Genomic DNA, 5000 nt, shown 5'->3' on the forward strand with positions numbered 1-5000 from the left:
CTAAGAAGAAAAGTAATCGCTGACAGCACGAAGGATGTCACGCGACTAGTTAGCAGGCTAGAGTCTCGTTCGTTATCGGAATTAACCAGACAAATCGCTCCACCAACTAAGAACGGCCATGCACCACCACCCACCGAATCAAGAAAGAGCTATCAATCTGTCAATCCTTCCGGTGTCCGGGCCTGGTGAGGTTTCCCGTGTTGAGTCAAATTAAGCCGCAGGCTCCACTCCTGGTGGTGCCCTTCCGTCAATTCCTTTAAGTTTCAGCTTTGCAACCATACTTCCCCCGGAACCCAAAAGCTTTGGTTTCCCGGAGGCTGCCCGCCGAGTCATCGGAGGAACTGCGGCGGATCGCTGGCTGGCATCGTTTATGGTTAGAACTAGGGCGGTATCTGATCGCCTTCGAACCTCTAACTTTCGTTCTTGATTAATGAAAACATACTTGGCAAATGCTTTCGCTTCTGTTCGTCTTGCGACGATCCAAGAATTTCACCTCTAACGTCGCAATACGAATGCCCCCGCCTGTCCCTATTAATCATTACCTCGGGTTCCGAAAACCAACAAAATAGAACCGAGGTCCTATTCCATTATTCCATGCACACAGTATTCAGGCGGGCTTGCCTGCTTTAAGCACTCTAATTTGTTCAAAGTAAACGTGCCGGCCCACCGAGACACTCAATAAAGAGCACCCTGGTAGGATTTCAACGGGGTCCGCCTCGGGACGCACGAGCACGCACGAGGCGGCCGCACGCCTTCGGCTCGCCCCACCGGCAGGACGTCCCACGATACATGCCAGTTAAACACCGACGGGCGGTGAACCAACAGCGTGGGACACAAATCCAACTACGAGCTTTTTAACCGCAACAACTTTAATATACGCTATTGGAGCTGGAATTACCGCGGCTGCTGGCACCAGACTTGCCCTCCAATAGATACTCGTTAAAGGATTTAAAGTGTACTCATTCCGATTACGGGGCCTCGGATGAGTCCCGTATCGTTATTTTTCGTCACTACCTCCCCGTGCCGGGAGTGGGTAATTTGCGCGCCTGCTGCCTTCCTTGGATGTGGTAGCCGTTTCTCAGGCTCCCTCTCCGGAATCGAACCCTGATTCCCCGTTACCCGTTACAACCATGGTAGGCGCAGAACCTACCATCGACAGTTGATAAGGCAGACATTTGAAAGATGCGTCGCCGGTACGAGGATCGTGCGATCAGCCCAAAGTTATTCATAGTCACCAAGGCAAACGGACCGGACGAGCCGACCGATTGGTTTTGATCTAATAAAAGCGTCCCTTCCATCTCTGGTCGGGACTCTGTTTGCATGTATTAGCTCTAGAATTACCACAGTTATCCAAGTAACGTGGGTACGATCTAAGGAACCATAACTGATTTAATGAGCCATTCGCGGTTTCACCTTAATGCGGCTTGTACTGAGACATGCATGGCTTAATCTTTGAGACAAGCATATGACTACTGGCAGGATCAACCAGGGAGCTGCGTCAACTAGAGCTGAGCAGCCGGCCGCCCGGGAGTGTGTCCCGGAGGCCCGCGCGAACACGCAAGCGTCCGCTCAATTATTCCGCAAACAGGAGGAGGCTGGGCTCCCCTGCACGATACACCTCGAAACCCTCTCAGGTCCCGGCGGCGCGCAGCGCCGTCCTAAGTACTTGGTCGGGTTCGAGAGAGGCGCAATCGCCCGGAGATAGGCGAGTAGACGCTTTCAGTGCGACCACCCGTGCTCCCAACTGAGCTTGCCGCTGCCGACAGAGGCCCGGGAGCGTGCTGTCGTGGTGTTGCCGGCGGGAGACAACACGCGGCCACAAACAGTGGCCGGGCAGCTCCAACGCCAGCGCCACAGAGGGGCAGAGCCCCACTTGGGTGCCAAAGCGAACTCTCCCAGCACAGCGCACGCGCCAACACATCCGCACAGCTGCGATACAAACCACCTGCGAGAACCGCGGGGGCGACCGAGCAGCAGACGGCGTCGCGGCGCCGAGTGCCGGGCGGCGGCGCATCCTCAACGCACACAGTCCTCAATCGGACCAGCACACTGCAGATGTCCACCGCGCTTCGCACCGGGCCCGCGAGGACCCACTTTGGCCGCACGCCGCCGCGCGCTGGGTGCGCCGGCGCGCAGCTGCGCCGCCTGCCGCGTCCGTCGGCCGGCGCGCCTGCCACTGGGCGCCCCCACCAGCCGGCTGTAGCGCGTGCGCCCACGCAGCGCGCGGCCAGCACGCCGGGCGCTCCCCCCTCACCGGCCGGGGACGGTCCCACCCAGCCACCGCCGCGTATCGCTTCATACCCACATGCCCACTCACGTTCGTGGGTATGACGGGTGTCGCTGAAGCAACCAGTTAATACCTGTACCGATTTTCGCAATCAATGATTCACCTCCAGCGTAAACAACCGCGCAACAACGGATTTCCGGTTCATTTGCGTAACTTGGGCAGCAAACGTAGACGTCCATCTACATTTGCAAATTCAGTGGGTCTTGCATGCCTGGATGATATGCGTCACGACACGCCACATCAGCCCACATACATGCTGCGACGTATGCACGAGAGAACACGTGGAAGGTGGCCCGCGTACGTATGCGAATGCCATTGCACAGCTGCGAAGCTCATTGAACACGCAAACTCCCGCCTGACGAACTAGAGGCGACAGGGGGGCGATATACGTCTTACAGCAGTACACATTACAGTGGATAGCGGGACCATGTGGAACGTACGCAACACTCGCTAGATGTTGTGAGGGTACGCACCGTAACATGAATCAATACGCAGGACACCAGAGAGTGCGAGCACTGACCTATGTTGAGAGGGTTGCGATTAGGCAACGCTACATGAATGTTTCAATTCATATAACAATTACAGGTCAGGTTAGGGCGCAACGTGGGTTAGGTTAGGGCCCAACGTAGGTTAGGTTAGGGCCCAACGTAGGTTAGGTTAGGGCCCAACGTAGGTTAGGTTAGGGCCCAACGTAGGTTAGGTTAGGGCCCAACGTAGGTTAGGTTAGGGCCCAACGTAGGTTAGGTTAGGGCCCAACGTAGGTTAGGTTAGGGCCCAACGTAGGTTAGGTTAGGGCCCAACGTAGGTTAGGTTAGGGCCCAACGTAGGTTAGGTTAGGGCCCAACGTAGGTTAGGTTAGGGCCCAACGTAGGTTAGGTTAGGGCCCAACGTAGGTTAGGTTAGGGCCCAACGTAGGTTAGGTTAGGGCCCAACGTAGGTTAGGTTAGGGCCCAACGTAGGTTAGGTTAGGGCCCAACGTAGGTTAGGTTAAGGCGCAACGTAGGTTAGGTTAAGGCGCAACATAGGTTAGGTTAAGGCGCAACGTAGGTTAGGTTAAGGCGCAACGTAGGTTAGGTTAAGGCGCAACGTAGGTTAGGTTAAGGCGCAACGTAGGTTAGGTTAAGGCGCAACATAGGTTAGGTTAAGGCGCAACATAGGTTAGGTTAAGGCGCAACATAGGTTAGGTTAAGGCGCAACATAGGTTAGGTTAAGGCGCAACATAGGTTAGGTTAAGGCGCAACATAGGTTAGGTTAAGGCGCAACATAGGTTAGGTTAAGGCGCAACATAGGTTAGGTTAAGGCGCAACATAGGTTAGGTTAAGGCGCAACATAGGCTAGGTTAAGGCGCAACATAGGTTAGGTTAAGGCGCAACATAGGCTAGGTTAAGGCGCAACATAGGCTAGGTTAAGGCGCAACATAGGTTAGGTTAAGGCGCAACATAGGCTAGGTTAAGGCGCAACATAGGTTAGGTTAAGGCGCAACATAGGTTAGGTTAAGGCGCAACATAGGTTAGGTTAAGGCGCAACATAGGTTAGGTTAAGGCGCAACATAGGTTAGGTTAAGGCGCAACATAGGTTAGGTTAAGGCGCAACATAGGTTAGGTTAAGGCGCAACATAGGTTAGGTTAAGGCGCAACATAGGTTAGGTTAAGGCGCAACATAGGTTAGGTTAAGGCGCAACATAGGTTAGGTTAAGGCGCAACATAGGTTAGGTTAAGGCGCAACATAGGTTAGGTTAAGGCGCAACATAGGTTAGGTTAAGGCGCAACATAGGTTAGGTTAAGGCGCAACATAGGTTAGGTTAAGGCGCAACATAGGTTAGGTTAAGGCGCAACATAGGTTAGGTTAAGGCGCAACATAGGTTAGGTTAAGGCGCAACATAGGTTAGGTTAAGGTGCAACATAGGTTAGGTTAAGGGATGGTGTATGAGGGGGGAGGGGACGAGGTTCGTTCATAGTGATGATGGTAAGTGGACGCCTGAGGCACCCTGAGATGTGTCACGTCAGGATGCACCTTTGGCTCAGGGGAGGTGGTGCGCCGGTTCTGTGGGTGTGGCAAGGGAGTGGCAGACCTGTGTCTTTCATTTCTGCCATTGCTTATATGCTGTGAGACACGCCAGTGTGGTGGTGTTGGCTGCACCCCTGTGTAGCACATGTGTGGGTGTTTGTGGCTTATCTGCGTAATGATGGTTGTTGGAAGTGTGAGATATTCTGTTTTTGGGGTGGACCTCCTGGTTTTGTTATCATAGTGTGAATGGTGTAATGTGGCGGAGAGGATGCACTGGATGTTGTTCCATGGTGGTGCTTAGATATTGTGTCTGTTACAGCCAGAGAGTAGTGTGTGATAGGGTGTCTGGGTGACGTGTAGTTCACATTGTGTGCACAGACTGTCAGCATGTATAGGGACAGTTGTATGTCGTATGTCATCTATATTCCGATGGCTCTGCATCTATTAGTTATCAGCTCCATGTATCAGTTTAATCTGGTTGCAGTCTCGTGGTGTTCTATCTCTGTACAGTAGTAGAGGTGCGACTGCACTACGTAGCTACCCCTTGCGGCAGCTTTCCCCGGTGTATGGCATATGATTATCAGCAATGAGTCGATTAGTGACAACTGGTCGTGTGACAACGTCACATGTCTGCGGGTGGGATACGCTACAACCTGCTTGTGGGTCAGGGCTCAGTAATGCTCTCCTCACACTGAGCGCTCGGACC

At 53.5% G+C, this 5000-nt stretch overlaps 1 non-coding gene across 1 annotated transcript in view; it reads right to left on the reverse strand.

The window, feature by feature from the left end:
* The window catches only part of LOC126197299 (small subunit ribosomal RNA), a 1909-nt gene extending 417 nt beyond the window's left edge, over positions 1-1492 (reverse strand). The window contains exon 1 of the ribosomal RNA XR_007539671.1: positions 1-1492. This exon is cut by the window's left edge and continues 417 nt beyond it. This is a non-coding gene — a ribosomal RNA (small subunit ribosomal RNA).
* Positions 1493-5000: the final 3508 nt, after the last annotated feature.

The sequence above is a fragment of the Schistocerca nitens genome, chromosome 7, assembly GCF_023898315.1.
Source record: "Schistocerca nitens isolate TAMUIC-IGC-003100 chromosome 7, iqSchNite1.1, whole genome shotgun sequence".
Lineage (NCBI taxonomy): Eukaryota > Metazoa > Arthropoda > Insecta > Orthoptera > Acrididae > Schistocerca > Schistocerca nitens.